The sequence below is a fragment of the Cygnus atratus genome, chromosome 4 (assembly GCF_013377495.2).
Source record: "Cygnus atratus isolate AKBS03 ecotype Queensland, Australia chromosome 4, CAtr_DNAZoo_HiC_assembly, whole genome shotgun sequence".
In the NCBI taxonomy this organism is placed as follows: Eukaryota; Metazoa; Chordata; class Aves; order Anseriformes; family Anatidae; genus Cygnus; species Cygnus atratus.
Window position 1 is genome coordinate 67,197,639 of NC_066365.1, and position 24,702 is coordinate 67,222,340.

Below are 24,702 nucleotides of genomic sequence, written 5' to 3' on the forward strand. Positions count from 1 at the left end.
TGTCCAGTGGCTTGGACTATAGCCCTTCCTTTCTTTTTTACTGTGAATAAATTTAGAAGCAAAGCCCATCTAATTTATCTTTGCTATCCATCTAAGTATCTTTTTTATCTCCTTCCTGAATTACACTGTGGAAATAATTTCCTTACCCCTCTTTGTGGAAGTTATTATTAACACAGGAGCGGAGCCTTGGTGGCCTAGCCACAGACTGAGGACATGAGGTACTCTGTTAGCAGTGAAAAGCTGACCTACATTACATAGTCCAAGTATGAGTTTGATCTCTGGAAGACATCTTCGCAAAGGCTCCTCGTGCTCACTGTACTGCATTTGCAGCCATCTGAGATCCATCAACTGTATTGAGCATTATTTGGCATCCTCCTTAAAGAAGCATCTCTCTTGCCTTATTCTTGCTATAATCACAGTACCTAAGACAAGAATTTTATATATATATATTGACAGATAAAAGTATGAGGGGAGCAAAATAAAGTAACAGGGCAATTCTTTCAAGGTGTAAATTATACTGTCTCAAAGTTTTCTGATAGATTAGGTTTTCTTGGCTTTGATTGAAATTAGTGAAAGAGAGTGAGTCATATTCATGCAATTTGACCCCAAAACACTTTGAAACACTATATGGCATAATTTCTACAGAGGAGATTGTGACGATGATATTCCCACTTTTTCTGGATTTCCCATTTGTTAGGTAATATTGACTTTAAATTTTTAGTTGGGGTGAAAGAAACATTTGAAGCCATCAGAATTTTCTTTGAAGTAGGAAACTAATTTCAGATGGACTCTACTGAAAATAATAGTGAATATAATGGCTATTTTGGATTTCCATGTTGTGTTTTATAAGTAGTAGATCCAATTCAGTAGTAAGGATTTCCTCCTCTAGAACAAACTGCTAACATTGGCTGAGATTCAGAACCATTTGACTCTACAGTATTTGCAAAAACAACAGATATCCAGGAAAGAAAAAGGAAGCATGATCTTAATGTATAGATCTAAGAGATCTTTTTGAAGATCTGTTAAAAACTGTTGTTCAATTTTGAGTCCTGAGAGACTAATAAGATGATCTACGGTGCCCAGTTCAGCAATGATCACTGACCTAACTGATGACCGAAGAAGAACAACAGCTCTCAAGCTTTACTGATTCATGTACTACTCCCAATAAATTGGTGTAAAATGAAACAGTGGAACATTAAACTCATCCATCATTATGAGCTCATGTACAGCAACTTGCAAACTGCTGTAATGGAGTTGCTCTTAGCCTTCCCAGCACGATTTAAATGCTCAGAGCAGGTTCCTGTTGTTATGTGACCCTAGATAAAGAGTAAACAGGGAATTTCAGTCTGGAAAGTACTGCTGCTTCCAAACAACCACCAGCAGCATCTCTCTACAGCAAGTAAGTATGCAGCAGCAGTCTCTGGAGTTCCCTGCACACAAGCAACTTGTGCTGTATATCTTCTGCAAAGCTCTCTCTTGGTTAGATTTATACTCTTGTATTTTTTCCCGTCCCTCCCCAAGCTCTTCAAAATGCACTTATTGTCAGTGGCTTCACCCAGTCCTGTAATCAAAAGACAAGGAGAATATTTTTTTATTTGTTGACAAGTGTGTGAGTAGAAATGGAATTATTTTTAGACTAGCAACAAAAGAGGAGGAGGAAGTGATCAGACAAGATAAGCAATGGGCAAAAGAGGAATTTGAGCTGAGGTCATATACTTCAGTTCTGCACAGACTGTACCTCACTGCTGCATTTGAAGAGGGGTCATGCATAGCAGGCTAGACAGGAGTCAGCACTGCAATCTCTGTTATTAAAAGTGAAATGTACTATGCTTGGAAGCAGTTTCTGAACTATAGCTACTCATTGGGAATGAGAGCTTGAGGTTATAGGATGACTTCAGTTCAGCATAAAGACATCTCCATTAATAGAGATCATTTCTAAATTCTTGTTGTGATTTTGGCTCAGTACATGTCCTGCCAGCCACAGACATGGAGAACAGAATACCACCCCCCCCCCCTTTCTTTTTTTTTCAGTAGGCCTTTCCATACCTGAAGAGGTGTGTCTCAGTCTGTCTGTCAGTTCTCTTTCCTCTTGTAGCCTTTTTGAGTCTGTTTCCACACTTCTGAATAAATTTTTATTGTTTTCACCCTGACTGTTTTCTACTAGGTCATATTCGGTGCGGAAGAAGTACTCAAACACCAAACAGAGCAGAATGTCCCCTGTAGATCTGGCTAGGTTGTTTACATACCTGGATGTGTTATTGATGCAGCAGGATGTGGTTAACTCATATTTGCCCTGTGTTTCACCATGATCCCATATATTCTTTTCCAGCCAGTGTTAACCACCCACTCCTTGTCTCTCAGAGCTTTGATCAGATCCCACTGAATTTTATTTCTGCCCTGCAACTTGCTGAAGAACTACAAGTTTGGGGCAGTCTGCAAAACATAGGCCTATTGAACAGAGCAGGAGCCAGGATGTGTGTATCACATTTTGACAATAATCTGCTGAGACATGCTTTTCCTGACAAGTAGTGTATCTACCCATGGAAGTTTTATCAAGATTAAATTTCCTTTTCTTGTTAGAAGAAAAATGTCATGTAATACAGTGACAAAATATCACTTTACTGCTTTCTTATCCACAAGACAATTACAAGTTCCACCATTAAAACAAACCAAACTGAATTATTACACAATGTGTTAAGATTCAAATGGTGGGAGGTAAGGAAAATGTAGGAAGTTATATCCAAAGCTTTTTGTGCGGTAGCCAACTCTTGTAATCACAGGAAAATAACAACAGATACGTTAAGGGTATCATAGTGGCAATTCCCTTGTCACATCTGCTTACACTTGTTACCCTCTATGACAAAGAGATGGACAATTATTCCTGCCTGTATTCTTTGCTTGAGCCCATCTCCAGAGTTTAGCTAGTGTACTTTCTGGTTGCTTGCACTATACTTGCAATTTACTGAGTATTTATCTTTAATAGGAGTTCATTTTCAATAAGGGCTCCAGAGCCCAAACTGACTCAGCTCAATTAATTTATTGATGAGGACTATCAGGACCTTAATCAATCAGGCAGACAGTCGCTCATTACAAATGCAAAAGGTGCTGGGAGTCTTCTCAGTAGCTGCAGCAACAGAGCAAGTTCAGTCAGGTTTTAACACCGTGCTTCTATAAAGGAACCAGCAGAAAATGGTTTATGTTAACAGAGTCTTGCAGAAATGGTGTTGTTGAAAGTACACAAAATTGTGGTGTAAGGGTTTTTGTTTGTTTGTTTTCTTTTAAATTTCTTTTTACTACTACCATGCTAATCCAAAAATAGTAATAAGAATAAATTTCCCTGGACATGTCTTTACTCTCTGGCTTACTCATATAACATATGAAAAGCCATCCCAAGCAAAATTAAAGACTCTGGCTAAACAGGCAAACATTAAATATTGCCACTTCTCATGCAGTCAGTATGAACGTGCTCCCGCAACTGGGCAGGACTTAGAGAGGATTACTACTGTGTTCTTTATGCCTGCCTTTTTGGACTGCTTGACGTGTCTGTACTTCTGTGCAATCCAGCTGTTGGGTAATCACCCTTGTTCTTTTGATTTGCCCCAATTTTGAAACTGTCACTAATCCAAAATTTGTATTCAGAATAATACAGGAATAGTGGGTCAACACATAAGCTCTCCAAGTTTTTCACTGTCTAGAGCATTACTTTTTCTCTGTTAATTTAGGTATATGCACAGTGCTCATACACACACACACCCCATCTGTTTTCTAAGGTTAAGTACTTGCCTCATCTGAGGATACTGTATTATTTACTACCTTATTGGTTCAGAGTAATTTCTAGCATTGAGAATACTCCTGTTCACAGGCCAAAGAAAGTTATGGACATGTGGAGTATTTATTAAGCAAGTTCTGGTTGCTTCTGGGTCCTTCTTACAAAGTTTTCTGCTTTTGTTTTGTGCACAGGCAAAAACACAAAGCACAAGAAGATATCATCAAAAAAGAAATCAACCTTTTTCGTAGTTTTTATTTATACCAAAAATATTCATGACTAACTGAAGCGTTCGAGATTGGTTTTACATGGCAATGGAGAACTGAGACCTTGGTCAAGGGCAGTCATACAACACAAGTGAAACGTTAATCATTGCAACATTCAGCTAACAACAGAAGAAAGTGCAAGAAGTGATTAAGAAGGTGAAGAGAAGCAGTAAGAGGTGAGTTTTCATATATTCAGCAAGTTATAGAAACGACACTTTCAGAATAGCAGATGGCTCTGAATATATTTAGTTTAGAAGAGTGAAGAAAGTATTGTCCTCATGCAAAGTGAAAATCAGAATCTGAAAGCTGGAGTTCATAGCCGCTGTACTGCCATAAGTGTCTTCACAAAAGACCAGAAAATGAAAGCAAGACTCTGCTTTTAAACTGAAAAGGTTACGCAAAAAAAAAAAAAAAGCAATTCAAAGGGAAGAGTAAATCATAAATCATGAGCTATAGTGAAGGACGAATGACATGGTTTAACATAGAGTAATGACAAAGCAGTCTGATTAGATATCTAATGGATATCTAGATATCCCCAGTAACTATCATATCTTGCACCAACCCAACTATGAAAGGGCCAGTCACACACATGTACGGGCTTAGTCTGTGAAGTAGTGACCTTAGAGTGGAGGAATTTTCTGCAGCTGAGCAAAGAGCTGTTGGTGTCCAAAATGTTCTCATCCAGATGTCCACAGAAGTTCCTTTCACGTGACTGTATGCAGCTGTTAGTGGAGTGTGAACGAAGAACTGAGGGAGCTGTGCCCAAAGGAGCTTTGTATAGTTCATTCAGTGGAAATTCTCTGGATTATTGTTGCTTTAAGCAACTTTGATTGATGGTTGACATGGGCAGATGAACTTGGCATCAGATGAACCACAGTTTTTATACTTTTTTCTTACAATAGAAAGTATGGCTACACCCTTAACAAACAGACAAAACATTTGTTTTAAAACTGCTCCTAACCTTCTCAGTTCTCTTTACTTTGATTTTCATCTTGTGTTTGGAAATCAATTTGTAAAATGTTAAAACCCAGTCATTTCTAGACTTCTTCTCTCTGCAGAATTACAAGCTTGTGAGTGGGAGAGATTTCAATGACACCTATTTAAAGACTTCAACAAAAAAAGCAATTAAGTAGGCAATGAGATTTTTTTTTTTTAAGGAATCAAACTAATTCCTTCTGAGCAATTAAAAAAGTTAAGTTTGATCTGCTCAGACAGGAACATTTCTATTTAATTACAGATCAGCTATATTAGTTTATTAAATTCTGGAGAACAGATATTATTTAAGGATAATACATACTGTTCAGTGAGTAAATGGAGCAATAAGCTAGAAAACATGGTAATTTTCAGGATTACAGAAACTGCTCTACAAACAATTCTGTGTTTCTTCCTTAAAGAGAAAGCAGAATGTATGATCCTGTTGGTACTAACAGTGCAGACTTTGCTGCTACCTATTTTCTATCTAAGAATGGTCTGATAAACCGTTGTCGGAAGTACTTGAAAAGGAGCTATTGAACACTGACAACAATAATAATATTTACACGGATATTCAGTCTTTGCATTAGAGTTTTATCTCTAAGAAAATAAACCAAAGAAAAGCACCTGAAGACTGAACACCTAATCCTACATTACAGCTGGCAATCACTCTTCATCACTGAAATCCTATTTTAAAGCAGGCACAAAGACTAGCACAATCTCCTAAAAAAGGTACTTTTTCCTCTTGTCATTGAAATCAGTGCAAGATTTAATTGTCCAGACCAGTTTGATTCTGCTCAAGAACTGACGTGTGCCAACCCCCACTGCCAAACAGAAAATTCAGGATCTTCATGTGCATGCAGGACTCTCTGGACCTCTGTGCAGAGATGCAATGCCAAATTGAAATTACAATCCAAGCAAGGTCAAAGCTTTCGGCATATGAACTGTGAAACAGAAGCAAAATGTTTGGCTTAAGAGATGAACAACTGTGGATGGATTTTTAAGGAAGCTCTTCCTGGATTTCAGGAACTGTTGTAGAAACCTTTAAAGACCCCTCTTCAACCACTATTCTTTTTCAGTAAGCTTGCACATACTGCAGTTTCAATAATGTCTCTGTGCTTTTGAGCAGCAGCTATATAAATATTAAATCCATCCATTAAATGTTCTGAAACAATACTCTGGTTGGCTAATTGTCTCTGCTTTATAATGAGAGGATATATTCTTGCTTTGACAGAGGCTTAACTAAAAGATATATATATAAAGATATATATATATATATATTTGCCAAACAGTACTTTGCAATTAATTATTGTAAGAAGAATGGTCCTATCTAAGACAGATTGCTAACACTCATAAAAAGGGTGAGGAAAGCCATCACATCTTTGCCTCAACAGCTATAAAGCTGCTGTAGGCTACTAGTTTGTGCTTTTGAGAAGTCAGCAAGTGGTTTTTTGCTTCCTAGAGGCGGTATATGTATTATATTCTTAACTCATTGCTAAGAAACTTTTAGTTGAATAATTTTGCTTCCCAGTTCATAAAAAGCAAACTCCAGTGGTGACTTCATTCATATACACTTTTCAATATGATAAAACCATGCAGTGTTATTCAAAACAATGTTATTTGTGATTTGCCATGCGTAAGCCCCTGTATGAACAGAGCGCAATTATATGAAACATTACACAGACATAATAAATAAATTATACATTGTCCACAAAAACATACACCCATTAAATTGCTTTATATAAAGACATATTAACAAGTAGTAGGTGTGCACAGCTTCAAGCTTTTCACAATGACAATATCCATATCCTCTTTAGCCAGTATTATCAAAATGCAAGATACACACCATTACAAGAGTTACAGTACAATGATTAAAAGCTTAAGAAATAAATATCCAAACAGCTATACATGCCCTTAGCAAGGTTCTTGAAGACAAACAAAATTGTTTCATGTGTCATTTTTTAATATAAGTGATCAATAGAGGGCAGCAAATTCCTTGTAAAATCCAGGAGTGCTATAGATTTAAGAGACTAGATATGGAAAAGTATATTAACAAATATATTACTTAGATTCAAGAAGCAACGAGGGAAGTACATGATTTACAAAGTATCTGCTGTTAACTCAGCAAGCTCTCAAGCGTTTTGGTACATCAGCAGTCCTTAGCTGGTGAGGTATAAAGGCTCTAATTCAACACAGCACTTCCCGATATGCTAAATTTCTGCTTAGTGAAATTTAAGCTTGATAAAGTGTCTGTTTAAAGATAGATTCCTGAAACTGGGAAGGAGTGAAAATGTGAGAGGACTTTAGGGATTTAATGTTCAGTTTTGAGAAACATTCACTGGTTGTCATGGTTTTTGGAATGAAGTGAGAAACCTACCCCTGTCCAGCACCCATGCCACCCAGCCCCAGCACTAGTCACTGTCTCCCCAGCTAAGCTCATGCAACAAATCTAAGTACCCATTTTTTAAATTATTTTTTAATTGCTATTATTATTAATTTATTTAAGCATTTTAATGACTTGTATTTATCTATTCAGTTATGTCCTCCTGGCAGGCATCTCAGGAATGCTCACATTACTTACACAGTACAATCTATTTATTTATTTATTCATATATTCATTTATTTAATTTTGTATTTCTCCTGCACAAAACCCAAATCAGGGTTGTGGCTTGAACTTGTGGCTGCTGGTACCACTAGGATACCACAGACTATTGCTCTAATACACCAGTTGTTTAATAGCAGCTTTAGCAATCCATTCTAAATGCTACCTGTTGAAAATGCTGAAGATACTCTGACAGGATACCCCCAAGGAGAAAGATTGTAGAGCTAGCTTTTTTATTCCCTGTTCAATTCACTACGGAGATAGAAATAGCTTCATGTTTGCTGAATTTTAACATAAAGTTTACGTGATGAAGTCCAAACTACTCCCCTCTAAGGGTTTTGCTAAGTTGTTTGAATGGAGAGACAAGAAAATTCAGGAAATACTTCTATATCAGACCCTATCACCATTCATCTCCCCAAGCACCTTCATCCCTACCCTGTTCCTCTTTCTATGCTCTGAGAGGGCTGCATCCCTCAGCATGTTCAGAGAACCCTCTTGCTCTTTCTTCTGCCCAATCAACATGCAAGAAAGCAGTACAAGTTTTAGACAAATTTGGGCAGCAACCCACACAGCTAGCAAAAACGACGTGGAAACAATAAGAAACTATTTAAACAGTCACTAGGAAGTTAAAGCAAATTAAACGAAACTTTAATGGGGAAAAAAAAAAACAACTAAAGGAAACAAACAAAAACCAACCCAAGAGCTAAATAAAAAATGGAGGAAGAAGGAAGAAAGCAAACATTTGGGAAGCATATTAAGTTAGCTTGTTTGGGTGAGGCTGCACGGCAACAGACTCAGCTTTGCTCCTGAGCTCTCCAAAAAACAGGATTGTAACAACCACATACCTGCCAAATCCTGCACAGATAACAGCTGTTAGGGACACTCCTTTACTCAAAGTGGAGCCAAGATCTGAGATCTGTTGAAAAGTAACACATTTATCTACTTCTGTATAAGAGAAATGCACAAATAAGCTCCTCTAACTGCGCTGTTGCTGAAGGTGGAATATTTATAAACCAATCATGAGGCATTTCCTGGTGAAAGGTTCTTCCCAGTTGAAAAGTGGGAGAGTTAGGTTAGGTTATGTGAAGTGATGTGAAGTCCTTGTTGGACTAGCTAAGCCAAGCTGGAACAACCAAGTACAGCAGGACCCAGCAAAAGTTCATCTCTTAAATAAGGGCAGGTGAACATAAGGGATTCTCTTTAGAGTGTAAAAGCAGGAGTGAATGGTTGATTGAGGAAGCCTGAGTTTTACCTTCGTTTTACTAACGTAAGGACACTGTGTAAAGCAACTATTTTAACAAGGAATTAGATCTGAGTTTTCTGACTTATGTGGATTAAAGTCATATAAAGAAGCTAGAATCCTTTCTAATGAGGTTTTGGTACCATCACTTATAATAGACAAAGCTTTTGTGATTGTACTTTAAATACTATAATTCAATTTCTTCCTTTCATTACTTAAAAACTGAACTTGGATCCCTATATTGTTGTTTTCTGAGGCTGACTTTCCTGCAGGCAAGTATTGGTTTGCACTTAAAATGGACGGTTTGATATGGGGATTTTTTGTATATGTTGGTATATAATGTGGAAGACAAATTTTAAGCCACTGAAGTACCTGTGTTTGGCTTAGCTTTTTGTGTTTAACAATTGGTGATGTCTAGTACCTTTCAGTTACAGGGGGGCAGGGGAGAGACAGAAGGGTTGAAATAAGTAAACTAAAACCATGATCCAAGGGTCTTAAAGGATCTTTGAGCCTGCTTTAAGATATATTTTTTTTTTCTTTTTTCTAGAATGTTTGAATTCTATCATATAACTATTTTATGTTTTTAATCATACCCTTCAACTGCTTAAATGATCATTCTCCAGGGAATGAAAGTTTTAGAAGAGAAACTTAAAATTATATCAAATGTATTCATCATAAAATCTGCTAACCTGATTAGCTCTTTTGACTGTAATGACTCATGTGTCACTTGACAGAGACTAGTGCTTTGGATCCTCACTGGAAAAGCAGTACCCATGCAATTCCTGATGTGTCTGCCCCACCTAAGGAAACGTGCATTAAATGTACAATGACCTGTGTTGGTGATTAAGGAAGAAGTTGGTGATTAAGGAAGAGTGAATCCCTGCTATAATTTTTCCTCTCTTCTGTGGGTAAGGTCTATTTGATTATGGTAGTGTTAGAGAAAAAGGACAGTTGCATAGCCTACTTTCCTAGAAAATGTGATGAAATAGACTCCATGTCAGTGGAAGAGAGAAGAATCATGCTTAGAGTAACTAAAGAAAAAGGCAAGGGCAATTCTGTTTTCTTATGTTGATGTGGAAAACACGAGGACATGCTAACAAATATCTTTCTTATCTGGGTGACTGTGGTCACCCAGATATTGTTATTTATATGGTACAATGTCAGTGAAAGAAGTTATGGAGGTAGCACTGCCCCTAGTTCTGGACATCTCAGATGGTGCTTGTGACCTAGACCCATAGTTAGACATGGTAGGAACATCTCTGAAAGCAGTGTTTCATCTTGGTCTAGTCAAAATATGTTCTGTTCCAGAAAGGGAAGGCATTGGGGTGGTAAAGCTGAGGGGACTGGCTATACAGCCCTCTGAGCCAGACCTTGGATCTGTGTCCTCTACCACCTAGTTGTGTAGCTGGGCTGTGCACACCCTACTGTCCTGCTACTGGAACTGTGGAGCAGGGAAAAGTAAGTTTCAAAGAGTAGCTGTTGTTTTCTGGTCAGCTGAAGTTTTAGCACCTTTCTGGAGTTCAGCTTGCTTAAGCTAGCTAAGCTGAGCTGTAAGGATGCAACAACTGGGCACCTTATGTAGCTGCCAAAGGGGTAAGAAAAGAGATCAAATTTTCACAAAGAGTTGAGTAAAGGAAGGGTGTAACTTTCTCCCCACTGACTGATACATCTCATGCAGGTGTATTTGGTACCCTGTTGTATAAGGTAGGGCCCAATCCTGTATTTACTTAACCAGATACACCACATCAATGGCTTCTAAGTAGCATACCTTGAAAGAAATGTTTCATGAGGAAAAAAAAAAAAAGAAAAAAAAATATATAGCATGGATATTTGATTATTTAACACTTATAAGAGAAAACATCTAAGCACTCAACTATTTACAATGCAATTTCATTATCTTTGCCTTTTTGAAGATTGTTTGCATTTGAAAACTCATTGTTGTGTGTTTTTTTGCCTTTTTTTTTTTTTTTTCTTTTGCCTCCTGTGCCTTTCTGATCATAGGTATGTTTATCTGGATGGTAGCATATCAGACTGGTTGTTTATTGTGAAGGTGTTCTGCATGTGTGTTTTGAAGCCGTCATTTTTAAATAGCAGTTTTAAAGACTTACTTCCTTTTAAATGTAACCATGTATAGACCTACATGACTTTGAGTAATTTATCCCATTATATCTGCAGGTGGTTGCTCTTCATTACTTAGGTTTTCAAGGATAAAGAACAAGCAGCTAAAATCAGAGTAACTGGATATGTTTCAACTCTCTCTCTGGTGGCGAATGTAGAACAAATGATTAGTTACACTGCACTGTGGTTTAGTTCAGACCTTACGTTCAGTGCTAAAGTACTTTGTCTTAATTTAGACCTTGGGCATATAAGCACTTGAGCTTGTGTCTAGAATTACTTACATAAGTAAAGCTATTGACTTCAAAGTTATTGAGTACCTGTATGAATAAAGTTCAGTTTTTATAAGGTCAAAGGTCTGGAGCCATTTTTTCTTGACTGTGCAATAAAAGGAGGCTCAGAAAGCTGTGGCTTTTGTACCATTAGCAGATTTTTTAACTTTTTATTTTTCTTGTGGATATGGATCTACAATGAAAATAGTTTTTTATGTTGTTATTCTGGAGATGAACAGAAGAGCAAGGATATCTTTCCCTTCCAGAAATCTCACTCAGTGTGTTCAAGTTACTCAATTTTTTTAGTAGTCTTGTGAAGGTTCTCCTCTGCAGGCTTGGCGGTTTGAAGTAGTGAGGCCTGATCCAAACCTAGTCAAAGCCAGTAGAAAGGCTTTTCCCTCTCTTTTTTTTTTTTAATATTTTTTTTTCCTTTTTTTTTCTTCTTTTTTTTTAAAATTTTGTTTTCTTCAGGGACTGTCTTCTGGGATAGACTGTGGTGCTTCCCATTCAAATTGACCATTTGGGCCTGGCCACCCAGCCAGTTTGTAACTAGCAGACAGTACGTCTATCCAAGCCATGAGCAGCCGGTTTCTCCAAGAGGAGGCTCTGGGAAAGAGTATGAAATGTTTTCCTAAAGTCCAAGTAAATGACATCCACACCCTTTCCCTCATCGACTCAGCAGGTCATCTTCTTTTAAAAGGACATCAGGTTTGTCAGGTAGGACCTGCCTTACTTAAACTCATGCTGACTGGGTCTGATCACCAGGTTGTCCTGTTCATGCCATTTGATGATCTTCCTGGCACTGAGGTAGATGACAGGCCAGTAAATCCCCAGATCCTCATTTCTGCCTTTTTTGTAGATGGGCATCACATTTGCTAACTTTGAATCAACTGGGACATCCTCTGTTATCCGGGACTGCTGATAAATTATTGAAAGTGGCTTGGTGAGCACTTCTGCCAGCTCCTTCAGTACCCTTGGTTGTACCTCAAATGTCCTGGTTGCATTGCTGACAGCTACTATCAGAGCTGGGAGGACTCTAACAGCTGCTGACCCCGAGCCCTCGCACCTACAGTGTAAGCTGCAGACATCCCTCCCTCACAATTCCTACTCCATGCTCTTGGCAGACCACTTGACAGCAGGACCTCTGGGTCTGCCCCACTCCTCGTGTGTCCTTCTCACTTCCTAGACAGAGCCATCCTAGCACACAGAAGGTCAGGGAACGAGTGTGATGAGGACTGGCCACCACCAGTGGCTGGTGGAAGCTCTGCTGCAGAAGTCAACTCTGGAGAAAGAGAAGTTCCCCAAAAAACATTACAGGGCAGAAAGCTGTGGTCTTTCTTCAGGTGACAGTTGATGGGAGAGGCTTCAATACCTTGATGAAGGCCTGGGTTGGAGAAACCAGCTTAGAAAACTGCCAAAGACAGGCATGTGAGGTGGGGCATTATGTACTGAGAGTGTGGAGGGCCTTGTACACTGTTGAGCCTGAAGGTGGTAAGTGGAGCTTTGAACAGAGCAAGGAGAATGCTGTAATTGAGATGAAAGAGACATTCTGAAATAAAAGAAAACAATTCTTCAAATAACCAGATAGTTGAAGGAGTGAAATGTTTGTAATGGGCTTGTCCAGTCACTGAACTAAGAAAAAATCAATGTCTGAAGTGAGTGCCAAACAAATATAATAAGGAACAGGCAAAGCATTAATTGTCTTTATTAAACGATATTGAATGTCCACAATTACCAGCCCCAACTATACTGGCTGCTGAACTAACACAGACTTACCCACCATTGCTCACGGGTGGGTTCACTGCCACAGCAGCATGAAAACTCAATGAAAAGACTGCAAATACCAGCAAGTACTACTTGGAAATGATTTAGTTTTCTTAGTCAAATCTCGTCTTGAATCCATCACTTCATTTTCTTCATATCAATTACTTTCTCAAACAATAACGATGTTTTGCCATAGTAACTTGCTTACTCTGCAGCACAGACTAGCACTTTCTTCAGGATTTTCTCCCTCTTGCAGATGGTATTGCAGACACCCAATGCATATCCAAACTACCATGAGAACACAGGATGGCTGTTATAACCCAAGTCCCTTTTTGTTTGTTTGTTTGTTTTTTTGTTTGTTTGTTTTTTGTTTCATTGCATGTTCTATTCCTGATTTTAAAGTAGTTGAGGAGGTCTCCAGCTTGAAGGAAGGAGGTTTTGTACTTCATTGAAGCAGAAAGCTACAGGAATGATGAAGTCCATCTTTAGTGAGGCAATATCAGCCTTTTAGAGTCCCACCCTTCTTAGCTGCTGTCTGAAAAACTTTTTTGTGAGAGCATCTTGCACACTAATCCTCTATCACCTGAGCATAAGATTGTAGCAGGGAAGCTTTTTCTTCTCTGAATGAAAGTCTGATAGAAGTAGACAGGTGCATGGGTACCAGTGAGAAGTTTACCACCTGAGAGGGACTGCGGCCTGTGCCCCTGAGGGACCAGAGCAGCAGGAAAGCCAGGAATCCTTACATGGCAGAAAGACACTATCACACATACCAGCTCCTTTGCTGAATGTTGCCTCCTTCACTTCAGGAGTCTGGCTGGACTAAGTGTACCTGCAGCAAAACCAAGAGACATGAAGCCTAAGTAAGGGGGAAGAGAGGTGTTTATGTTAGTGTCTTTTTGACTGTGTGTTTCCGTCATCTTCCTAACACCTAAATCAGTTATAAGACACTTGTGGTGACTGGCAGTAAATTACACAAATTTTTCATCTCAGGGCTAGGTTATAAAATGGCATGAGATGACTCTAAGAAGTCCATCTGAGGTATCTACTGTTATCCCACTCATCTTGATATGGGCTTTTTGAGCTGGTTGAGTTACCATGCATCAATTCAGAAGTAAAAACACACGGAAATGATAAGTACATAACAAGAACGCCTATTTCTTGTGTTTGTTCCCTTCTAGCCGCAATGAGTTTTTGCAGACATGAAGCTTTTTCCAGTAGTTAGTTTGCACATCACAGTTCTTATGGACTTAAGTTACATCAAAAGAAGGCCTGATATGTACTCCAGCATGGCTTGTTTTTGTGGGTTTTTCTTTTCTTTCATGTTTTGTTATAGCTGGGAAGACAAAGGAAACATTATTTTGTTAAATGTAGACTTTGTTCTTGTAGGATCACCACTTCCTTAAATTTATCAGTTATTCTTTAAACAGATATTTTTACAAATAAATGGCCTTTTTTTTTTTTTTCTTGTATCCTCTTTTCTTAATGTCACTGTTCTCTGTGCCTGAGTCACCATCAAAGGCATAATGCTGTTCTGTAAATTTGTTTTCCCTTTTTTTCACATGAACTTCTGGGAAGCTGGAAAAGTACTTGGGCTAAGAACTTCTATAGTCCAGGACTTTGTTCAGTGCATAGGGAAAGGAGGGCAGGGAAGTACAGAAGAGGTGGTTATGTGACACTTCATTCCCTGTATTTGAGTGCATGCCTGTAGAAACACTTCACAACACAACACTTGTAGCTGGTGGTAGTGGCTCAGAGTCATCTGACTGTAATGCAATCATCCAAACAACACACTGGATCTGAATCTTCTAATCCCATACATGATAGCCTTCCCCTAACCCCCATAATGTTCTTTATGCAACAGAGTTGTACTCTTTCCAAAACTCTCCGTTTTATATTATATGTTTTGTTGTTGTTGCTCTTTGTTTGTTTTTCAACTGTGGCTTTCCATTCACAGATTGCAAACTGGAATAACTTGACTTTAATGTCATTGGAAGGACTGAAGTGCTGCAAGTCTTGAGCAGTCTTGATGGTGTTTCTGGTCAGTTGTGTTCACAGGAGCACACAGGAATGCCAGCTCTTCCAGTTCATCCCTGGTGTCTTTGAGGAAAGTGAAAGCAAATGACAGAAAGTGTAGTTCTAACATGGATGGTGGGCATATCTGAGACAAACTTACACGGTGCAAACTATGTTCATTTCTGTATATATGTCTCTTTGCAGAACTTCAATCCCCACAGGATGCAGTAGAAGGTAAGTTTACTAAGAGAGGCTTAGAGCAGAAAGCTGGAGCAGTTAATGGAAAACAAATCTACAAAGGGTTGCTAAATGGAGGAAAATATCCACGTTGGGAAGTCACTGAGCTGAAAGTAGTTAGGGGCTGGGGGTTCTGAGGGAATACACCACCCTTGCTCTTCCCTTGGCATTCAACAGTGGCTCTAGGTGAAGAGGAAGGTGTTAGACTAGATGGGCCCTTGCTCTGACTATAAAGCTCTTATAATCTAAATACCAGAAAAAATATTGCAAGTACATTCTCTACTGCCAGAACAATGTTGCCGTCTCTTGATATTTTCTCTTAAAACACTGAATGAACAATTAGGATGTCACATGCTTTGAGGGCTTGGTGAGAGAAACATCTCCTGATAATGGTGGAGAATGATGAATTTTGTCTCCTATACTCAAAAGCAGGTTGTTCCCTTAAAATGGATCTTCCTTTTCTATAACGGACTGCTTTCTGAAGGAAGAGGGGGAAGGAACTTGATACAAGTGATAGGTAGCAGGTGGATTCATGTTACAAAGAGGAGAAGTTCAGAAAGACAGTTCAGTGTGACAGTTCAGGCAGGTGTATGTAGAAATGCTGTCAGGCAATGCTTAAGTCATACCAGGACCTATTATTCTTTAAATGATTTGATCTTGATATAAAATTGCTAAATTATCCCTTGGCTCTGGCTAAAAAAGGCATGACATGGGGCTAACAACCAAAACTTGGGCTAAGAAGGTTCATTTAATTTAACTTTGGGTACACTGAGCTAAGCTGTTTAAACACATCATTCTGGGAAACAGGACAACGTTAACTTTCACCTTTTGAAAGGCTAATTATTGTATTATTTAGAGAACTGAATATATAACAAGGCTAAACAATGCTCAGGTGACCCAGTAGTTTGTTTGTTTGTTTGTTTTGTTTGTTTGTTTTAATTAAATAGTGATACTTCATAGCATAGGTAGTAGACTACTGTTGGAAAGTAGTAAAATAGCCTTTACTATAAAATTCGTATTTGTGTACTTAAGGGGAAAATATTCTATAACATTTTCAAGGGTTCTTAATAGCAAAAGAGAATGTGTTTCATTTGATCGGCTGATACTCTTGCTCTCAATGGTCAGGTTCTAAATGTCAGTACAAACTCAAGGAGTTTGAGTTGAGTAGTTGAACTTTTCACCCCCAATGTCTTATGAGTAAAGTTGAGCTGACATATATAATCCCACAAGGAGACAATGGAAAACTGCGTAAAAACGGAAATGGGACTTAAGGGCTTAGAGCAGTAGAACTAGACACAGTAAGAGCTACTCTATAACTCCCTTGAGTTCCTATGTTTCTTTGATTAAAATAGTGTCTTGTTCTGGCATAAATTCCAGCCTGTATATCTATGATGCAATGAAAAGGAGAGAAGAAATTCAGCCGTGAACGTAAACTGGACAGTATGAAGAATACAGATATATTAGGGTTTATAAAAAATTTCTTGGTGTCTGAATAAAAACTGAGTAGGAGAGAATACCTCTTGTGCAAGAGGAGAATGTTCTACAAAAACTGGTTAAATTTATCACTTCATTTTTGGTCATTTATTTCAGTGAAAGCCCAAGGAGCTTTGAAACAAAGGGCTGAACTTGCAGGGGAATTTATAGCTTTTCACAAAATAGATGATAGTAGTAGTGTCTTCCTTTGTTTCTTTGCACTTTTATTTAAGAATGTCACTTAGACCACAAGAGATTAAGTCAGATCCCTTCCCTTTTCAAATTCGTCCTGAAGAAACCTAAATATAGGCCTGAAATTACAGGGCTAATGGGTATGCCAGGATGGTCTCTTTTGTATCTTGCTAAAAATATTGTGGCTTGTTGTTTTAGTCTTGTAACTAGAATATAACTTTAGGTCAAAGGGAATCTCAGAGTATTCATTTGGCTGGAACATTGATGGGGTAGGAAGAGAAGAGAGATGGTTCTCAGTGTGCTGTTTTCCATAATGATTTATACAGCTCACAAAACTGTTGGGAATGTTTAGAAACAGAGTTTATTCCTCTCAGTATTTCTTTTTTTGGTAATTGCGTATTAAATCCAGATCACATAGTTTGGACTTGCCTATTTTTGGTGAGAAATGATTTGCCAATCAATTTCTTTGTAATTTTTCTCCTGTACTGCCTGTAGCTTACCTTGGAAAACATATTGATCACTTTCTAAGCAGGGAAGCAACTACTGGGAGAGGTGAACAAATAAAATTCAAAGGTTAGATTTCTGTCCTCTAGAACTGCTCTGTCTCATGAGCTCTTTTGTTTAGAAGAAAATAATAATTAAGCTCTAACTCTCTTGAGACTTGATCCCTCTCCATACAAGATGAGGTTAAGTATGTCTGTCTCACTTATTGGCTGCATAATTGCAATAATAGAAGTTTATAGATACATTTATTTAATCTGCATAAATTGTTGAGATTTTTTTCTTGTTACATTCACTGTGTTTCCAAACGTAAACTACTTGGAAAAATTGCACACAAGTTTAAGCTTATTCCTGATGAGCAAAAGCAGCTGTCTGGGGAGCGGGTTGGTTCTCTTATTTCTAACTGCTGCTTACTGCAATAGTGAAATAGTTGTCTCTTCTAATGCTACATAACAGCAAACCTTATACTTTCTAGACTTATCATTCTGTACTTGCTGGACTCTCCCCCACTAGTGTTCACTTGTATTGAATGTTGCTGGAAAAGATATCCAGTTTTTCCCTGGCAAAAATTTATCTGAACAAAATGTTTGTGGGATATACTTCCATTTCTGAATGCTGTCATTGTACTCCTTATATAAAGACATAGCACTGACCTGTAGATCACAGTTGATGACTTTCAGACTTTCTCCTCACAAATTGGTCTTAGCCAGCTGTAACCCATAAAAGGTATCTTGAACAGACATAAGTCTTATGCATCCTTGCACAGACTGCATGTAAGGCCAAATTGTTCTTTCACTTACCTACAATTCCATGTACTATGAAGCCAACATACTAATTGATACACAAGCTTGTGAATTATTAGCAGCATTCTTCAGTTCTGCAAGTGGGATTCAAATATATCACTTGATGCTGGTTTAAGGATTGGAACTTGGCTTTCAAGTCAAGAGCGAGTTTGCAGGGTTTTGAGTAAAACTAGTTAATTAAAGAGATCTTGAAAGAGATCTCGTGAATGTTTTCATGTGCCTGAATGTTGTTTCAGGGGTATTATGATTCACCAGAGTATTAATTATTGATGACCTTATAAGCAATTATTTGGTATGTATTACAAATTATTTATGAAAGTCTATAAAAAAAGTTAATGTTGAAGGGTGGTGGGGGCATACACTTAATCAACTAGTAATGTAACTGGGTCTATTCAAACTCTCTGCTCAAAGATTTGAAATATTTTGCAAGTTAAAACTAGTCTAAACAAAATGGTGAATATTTACCAAGTAAGCATAACTGCAGAGATATTAGGACCTTTTTAAACTTACCAGGTACAGGAGAAGCTAGCTATTTTGGACCAAATAGTAATATTTGATGTAGATAATAATTTAAAAAGGAAATGGTGGAGCTCTCCATTACCAGGGGCATTATCGTATATGGTTTCCAGATTGCATCTTGCAGCTTCTGCCTCATACCAATTCTCTTATTTATGCAGTTGCAGCTTTCATTTATGCTCAGATTTACAGGTGAAGCTGATTGGCTTACTTTGGGCAACAATGTTGGTTTAAGCCTTGAATGCAATAGCATGGATCAGACTGATGGTCTCTGCTGGTAGGGACAGAGACAGAATCTTAGGGAAGACTACAAGAAGCACTGTGTTTGTGCACACAGAAAAGTTCATTTTCCTGTTCAGCCTCTCTAAGAAATTTTCAGTCCAGGTCTGTACCTGTCATGTTATTTATTGATCGACCTAACCTCAAAGAAACCAGCTCTTTCTGAAACAATTCATACTTATGCCCTTTAGCCATTGTATTTGTACTTTGAGGAGATGCAAAACAAGCTGAAAATTTGGCACCAAGCTAAGTTTCAGCACTGAAGAGCCTGGACACATGGGAGAACTTCAAGGATTCTACAGATTACTGAACAAAACAACTCTGCTTTCAAGCCTTTGTCTTGCTACTAAGAAGTGCTTGCCTGAGGAATAAACTGTAGTGCAACAGCCCCAAGTGACCTGTACCCTGCTTCTCTGCTGTGTTCCAGTGAGAATGGAAGCAAATATAAGGGGCTCTTTGGTGTTTTACATAAGGGGTTTCAAGGGATATATGCAGTGTTATCTTTATTGGCCTCAAACAAATCTAGCCTGTAAGATCACTCAGAAGTGTTAGTTATTCACCATCAACTTTGATTCAAATCTTGGTGCTCAGACTTTTAGGAAATGAACATTTACCTTGCATAGTTCAAAAGCAATTTTCAGTAGCATCACTACACTTCTACCGAACTCTTTCCAAAACCTCACTCTGAATTAATTATTGTACAGATAAATGGTTACTTGCTGGAAATTGGCTTGCTTATTTGCATCAAAGAGAAGAAATCAATTAAATAATTAACTGCTGTGTATTTGACAAGACATTATTATAGATAATTAGTTCTTTCATGAATATATAATTGATGTTATTTTTTTCATTTTTTTGTGACAAATAATGAAAAAAAATATGTACTTTTAAACTGAAACATAATTTAAGCTGTAAGCCTAGGTAGTGTGCACTGGAACAAATTTCCCACAATTTATGAAAAAAGATGTATGCTATATGACTGACTTTAATGCACACAGATATATTCGAGGCCTGCAATGATTTTAATATTGTTATTAATTTCAAGAAGTTTACTTCAGTAAGTTTTTTTTTTTCAGACAAAATTTTTCATTTTCTTATGAGATCAAGAAAATGCTGCTTGCTCCTCTACCTGTTCTTCCCACTTAGAGCTCTTTCAGACAAGATCCAGCTGAGATATATCTGTTATTTGTATTGCTATCTAGGTTATCAAATTCTACAAATTACATTAATATCAAAAGCTTTGCAAAGACAGATTTGTTTTACTCATGTGGTAGGAAAAGCTGCTCAGCTTCAGTACCAGAGATCTAGCAGCATGGCACCAGAGGCATTGTTAATTATGCTCCATAAGAAACTGCTTGTTGATAGTCACAACACAAACATTACCAGGACAAGATAACAATCTGAAGAGGAGTTCTCTGCTCACCTTCTGTTGGGACTGAGTTCCAGGAAAAGGCTGGCAGGTTTGCTGGCCAGAGTGTTTCAGAGAGCACGAATGCCTGCTGGGCTGCTGCAGACTACTAGACTCGTTGTGTGCATGTTACCAAACAGCAATGAGTTGATTATTTATGTGTGCATGACCTTGAGTAGAGTTTGATTTTAATTGACAACCTGCATACTATTAAGCAAACAGAAGAGCATAAAAAACTTACCAGAATGCAATTTTTCACAGAATCACAGAAAAATCTAGCAGTTATTCTTCCTCAATGCAAATGTATTCTGATTTCTAGAATGTGATTTCTACCTTATTTTGTGCATTTTGAAACAAGTAATTCAGTTGTTTTCCCTGGGTAATATTTCATATATTAGAATTTGAGTCCCTCAGTGGTCTCAAACCATAAACAGTGAATGGCCAGATACTTCTGAACTACTGCTTGTCCAGCTTCCTTTTCTCTGGCTCTTTTTAAGCACATACTTGCTAATAGTCTTCCACAAGGGTTATGCTTTTAGGCCAAAGTATGTGTATATATGTGTGTGTATATATATATATATATTATTTAAGAACTGAGCAGATTATTTTATTTTCATAAAATTTAAAGCAAAACTCAACCCTGTTTTTCATGGGGATAAACCTGAGATCTTACCAAATGGAAGCAGAGTTCAGTTCAGTATGAAGAGAACCTCACTAGCTTAGTTAGGTACCTCAGACATGCTTAACCCCATTCCTCATCTTAAGCTAATTATAACTTTCTTGACAGCTGCCCATAATTGTTATGTTATGATCACTTCCAATTAGCTGGCTTGAACTACTTACAAAAAAAGATATAAGCAGATGCTTACAAAGGAAGAAGCAGTTGCTGACAGATGAGTTCTGTAAGACCACAAATTTGTTAGTAACACTGCTTTTAATATATGTATTTTAGTGGTACACTGTTTTGTCTCAAAACTGAATTCCACCAGATTGAAAGGCAGATTTCCTTGATTTACAGGATGTTTTTCATTAGTTTTTGGAGGTCTTGGTATTTATGAAGATGACAATGCCAGCAGGAACATTAGATTACAAAGGTAACTCTGAAAAGGTCAGCAGGTCTGACATACAATTTGTCTTGTTCAATTAGGCTTTGTATTGATATCCTGTCTGTCTGATCTGTATAAATGATGTGTGGGAAATTGTATGTTTTTGTGGCAAAAGGGTTAAAATGACAATCAGAGCGCTGAACACGTCTAATGACAAAGCTGATACACATTTAAGCTACAGTATGTGATTCTGTGTTGGCTTTGAACATTAGCTCTTGTAGTCTACTTGATTTAAGAATTTAAAAGGTAAAAGAAGTGTCCAGCTATGGCATCTGTAAATCAGTTAAGAAATATTTGGTTTTCATTATTTAACAGAATGAACAGATATCTAGAATTAATCATAAATGCATAAGGCATACTCACTGCATCTTTCTTAATCTAATGTCTGTTGCTATGATTCCGCATCGTATTGTAGAATTCAAAATATATCGACCTATATAATCCACCAGCATGCTTGCTCCACATATTTACTGTCTGCTGTTCAGTGGAACATAAAGAACAGCTGTCTAAATTGATTTGCTAAGAGAACTGAAGAGAGTATAAGTGCCTCAAGTTTAAATAAAATAGGTGTAAGCAGCAAATAATTCAGGGGAATTAGAATTTCAAATCCAATCCATTTCAATTATCTATTGTGGTTTGCCACTATCCGAGGATTTTCTACATTTGCTGTAACTTCGTGTTCCAACAACTTTGAACTTAAATAGGAAATGATGAGAAAGAGTGGGAGGTAATCTTCCCCATGTGGTCACAGCAACCTGCCTGATTATTTTGTGGGATGGACCTTCTTCATCTTAATGAAACAGAAATACTCATTTATTATTCCACATTGCAAAAGAACATTGCAGAAATTCAAGTCAATTGGAATAAAACTGATGACAGTTTACTTCCTGCTAGTCCTAAAGCTACTGGGGAGCATAAAAGATTAATATTTGAAACAAACAACTATGGTTCTTAAATCTTTCAGAAGGTATTTAAAACTAATGTTTGAAGCTTCTTTTATGGACTATTTACTTATAAAATGACATTGAAAGTTTGTTTTAATCATCTTTTATGACTCATTTTGAATTCATTGGTCTTTTTGGTGACTAAAATATTGAAAACACCAGCTCATAGAAAATCACGTTTATTTTAATTTATTTAATATTTCTGTAATATTGATTAAAGTGTCTAAGTATTTAAAAACTGCTTTAAGGACTGTCCTCTTGTACCAAACCACTTATAATCTCACATAACTTGCCTTACTCCAATTTGTCTCATAAGCAATCAAAAAGCCTGTGTGTGTCTGAAAGCTGAATATCACTTTGACCCTGATTATGCAACCATTTTTTGGGGGAGAGTCAGTCAAGAGAAGAAAGATAATTTACTTTTCCATAAGAGAGGCTCCAGCCTTGCCTGTTGGTGGCTGGGATGGCACTGTGTTAAGTGATTATACAATGTAACTGATGTTACTCAACAACTTTGCCTCAGTCTTCACGCCAGTCAGGCTTCCCACATCTCTCATTTCCCTGAACCTGTAGATGAGGGCTGGGGGAGCAAAGTCCTTTCCACTGTAAGCAAAGAGCATGTTTGAGACCAACTGATGAAACCAAACAAGTACAAGTCAATGGTGTCTGATCCAAGGATAAATCATGCCTGACCAATTTGGTGGCCTTCAATGTTAGTGACTGCATCAGTTGACAAGGGAAGACGGACCGATGTCATCTACCTGGAATTCTGTAAGGCCTTTGACACAGTACCATATAACATCCTGATCTCTAAATTGGTGAGATACGGATTTGATGGGTGGACCATTTAGTGGATAAGGAATTGGCTTGAAGGTTGCACCCAGAAAGTGATAGTCAATGGCTCTATGCCCAAGTGGAGGCTGGTGATGAGCGGTGTACCTCAGGGGTCTGTCCTGGGACCAGTACTGTTTAATGTCTTTATCAACCACATAGACAGTGGCATTGAGTTCACCCTCAGCTAGTTTGCAGATGACACTAAGCTGAGTGGTGCAGTTGGTATAATAGAAGGAAGGCATGCCATCCAAAGGGACCTGGACAAGCTTGAGGGTGGTGAGGCTCTGGCACAGGCTGCCCAGAGAGGTTGTGGATGCCTCATCCCTGGAAATGTTCAAGGCCAGGCTGGATGAGGCTTTGGGCAACCTGGTCTAGTGGGAGGTGCCCCTGCCCATGACAAGGGGGCTGGAACTAGATGATCTTTATGGCCCCTTCCAACTCAAGCCATGCTATGATTTTATGATTTTCCTTTTTTTTTTTTTTTTCCTTTTTTTTTTTGGGGGGGGGGGGCGGGGTTGGGTGGGTGGGTGGGTGAGGTGGTGGGATGGGGGAGTAATGAAACCAGAACACTGAGTCTTAGATAAAGCTAGAAAGATTCTGCTTCCCTCACTGGAAACTGGTTGTAGGAATTCACATTTCTTGTCCGTTGTATCAGGAACTGAGAAAGAGGTTGGTTGCTTGTACTTCATATGGTCCTTTAATAATTGGATACATTCTGTATCCTTTTGTAATTGAAAAGGATGCAATGCTGTTCAGGATGCTAGTTCTGTACCTGTTATTGCTAAGGTTTTGCAACATTGGACAAAACTTCTTAAATTCTTCTCACATTATGAATACCTCTGCTTTAATCGTCTAGGTAGGAGAAGGAACCCCTCTGAATATAAATGGTGGATCAAAAAGTTAAAGGTGCTCTTGAAAGCTTCTATTAGCTCTTTCTATGTTGTACATATCTTTAGAAATCAAAGTAAATGGGTAAGAAGAAATTTCAGATATTTCCAAGATCCATTTATGAATTAGAAAGTAGTAGTATTTCATTACTCTGTGGGTCTTGCTGCTTTGAAAGCATGTCAGAAACTTTAAGTAGATGAGAACTGAGTGTTCCAATGACTGAAAATAGTGGTCTTACAAGGAACACTGGAGAGGTGTCTGTGATTTTAATCAATCTTGAGAGATGAACAGGGTATAACTGCCTTTATGGGAGGAATATATCTAGAGCTAAGGGGCTCTTATTGGTGAAGTAAGGGGACTTATAGTGAAACTTTAACAAGAACTTACATTTGAGAAGTTGATCCAAGGCAAGACTTGGACTAAATAAAAATAACACTCTTGTCCCCTCTTACCTCCCTCATAAAGACTACAATTATTCCAAAGACTAAAATACTAAAAGTAAAAAGCCCTT